Source organism: Triticum aestivum, chromosome 1B (assembly GCF_018294505.1).
Source record: "Triticum aestivum cultivar Chinese Spring chromosome 1B, IWGSC CS RefSeq v2.1, whole genome shotgun sequence".
Classification (NCBI taxonomy): Eukaryota; Viridiplantae; Streptophyta; class Magnoliopsida; order Poales; family Poaceae; genus Triticum; species Triticum aestivum.
The window spans coordinates 698,149,410-698,152,047 of NC_057795.1; positions in this window are offsets into that span (position 1 = coordinate 698,149,410).

Consider the following 2,638-nt stretch of genomic DNA (forward strand, 5'->3'; position numbering starts at 1 on the left):
TGGTCTTGCACCTAAAATGAATGGTTTATTGAATCTCGATCGTAGTGATACACATGTTCATGCCAAAAGATATAAGATAGTAATGATAGTACCACCTACTTGTGGCACTGCCATTTGATTCATATTGGTATAAAACGCATGAAGAAGCTCCATGTTGATGGATCTTTTGGACTCACTCATTTTTTGAAAAGTTTGAGACATGCGAACCATGTCTATTAGTATGTACGCATGAAGAAACTCCATGCAGATGGATCATTTGGACTCACTTGATTTTGAATCACTTGAGACATGCAAATCATACCACATGGGCAAGATGACTGAAAAGCCTCGTTTTCAGTAAGATGGAACAAGAAAGCAACTTGTTGGAAGTAATACATTTCGATGTGTGCAGTCCAATGAGTGCTGAGGCACGGAGTGGATATCGTTATGTTCTTACTTCACAGATGATTTGCGTAGATGCTGAGTATATTTACTTGATGAAACACAGTCTGAATTATTGAAAGGTTCAAGTAATTTCATAGTGAAGTTAAAGATCGTCGTGACAAGAGGATAAAATGTCTATGATTGTAACATCCCAAATTTTCAATTTGGAATGTTATACATAGATCATCATTACATATCATATTTTATTGCATTTTGGTTCAATCCTAGAAATTCTACGCAACTCAAGGACCCACGGAGAGAGTTGGGAATTTCGAAAATTTCATATTTGAGTTTTCTCAAATTTTGGAAATAGGATCATTTGATTTTATTTATTTTATCTTCAATTATTTCAATTACAAAAATATGAGAGAGGGAATATAATGACTTTCCCAAAATAAAGAAATATTGAGGATTTAATAATAAAATCAAATAAGTTTTATTTTCGATTTTATTGTTATTTTATTTGAATTTAGGAAAAAATGCATGTTTTTAAAAATTGCATTTAGGCCCCAAACAAATGTTCATCTTGTCCGGCTTGATTTTAGAAGTTGGGGAAAATTTATTTCGGGATTTTTGGAGTCCGTTTAGTATTTCTTTCGTTTGATTTTCTGCGCGAAATTGATTTAAAAAAATCCGAACCGACTATGGGCCGGGATCGGCCATGACTCCTCTGGCCGGGGCCTTTATATAGCGCCACCCCGGGCCGCCGCCAGCCCCAGCCCACCCGAGCCGCCGCCGCCCCAAACCCTAGCAGCCGCCGCCGCCTGCCGCTGCCGCCCCATGCCGTCGCTGCCGCCGGACCCGCATGCCGAGGTTGACCCCGCCGCCGCCGTTTTTTTAGGAAAACCGTTCGGTTTTTCCGTCGGTTTTCGTTGGTTTTTTTAGATCCGTTTTTTATTATTAGATCGGGTTTTTTCGGTTTAGGTTAATTAGCAAACGTTCGCTCGTTTGTTTGTTTTAACAAACGCGTTCATCGTTTAGATCCAGATAATGAACGTTCGTTCGTTAATCTGTTCGTCGTTTTCTTTTTCTCGGATTTATTCCGCGATTTTTCTGCTTACGATTTATAATCCGATTTTCGTTTTAGTATAACTTTTCGCTCGTTTATCGGAATCAAGCGATTCAAGCGCCTAGAGTTTCGTCTCGAAACCCTCTTTCCATTTAATCAACTCAAACAAGTTTTTGTTACTGTAAATTTTGACTTAGGTCCATATTAGTAAATGAAGTTTGCTTCTTTTGCAGTTTGATCTTCGTTGCTTTGTTCGATTTGATTCTTTTTGCAAACCGGAGTTCTTAAGATGAACTTTCTGGTTAGATCTCTTATTTGAGTTTTACCTTTATATTAGATGAGTACTTATTGTATGCTTGTTTGTTTGTTTGTTTACGATAGAGTACCCGGATTGCGCCACTTGCTACTTCGAATCCCTAGGTTTCACGGATCATCAGCAAGGCAAGTAACACTTTGATCATATCCCTTTCATACCATGTTGTTATGCATTAGATCAATCCTCAAACAATTGCATGATTAGGATCTGATTAATATGTGGGTTTTGGGAAGTAGATGAGGTAGTACCTATTACCTGTTTTATTATCAAACCCTTGGGAGTTACTTCTATGTTTGCTTATTGCCATGCTATGCTAGTAGACGTGGATTGGGTGAGTGTATCCATGACAGATGTGAGATTGTTAATTAATGGTTTATTTAAGGTGGCAACTTTAATACACATCTGGGTGGATTGAGGCACTTGGGTATTTCAGGATTGCCTGTTTGTTTTTGGACCGCCACCCAGGCTCAAAGGGATTATAAGATTATTCATGCTAGAAACTTCCGTGTGCAGCCACATGCTATTATGGGCTCTAGCATAACTGAGTAAGTCGTGCGAACTCTTACAGTGGTAGACTAGTAGATGTAGGGGATGTAGGTGGTACGGTCTACCCAATCGTAAGGTGCTAGCGCTTCTGAAAGACTATGTCTCGGTCATCCGTTTCTCAAACACCATGCAGTGCGAGAAAACAAACGGAGGCGATCGAGTCTTGTGGGGAAAAGTGTGCAACCTGTGCAGAGTGTACAAACTAATCATGATTAGCCGTGTGCCCGGTTATAGACGTTTTGAGTATCTAGTACTTGGATTATCATGTGAATCTCATTATGTTACTTTAATTAATGTTGTTGGGTTTTAATGATGATGCTTAATTGGGATTGAGAATGCTGTCA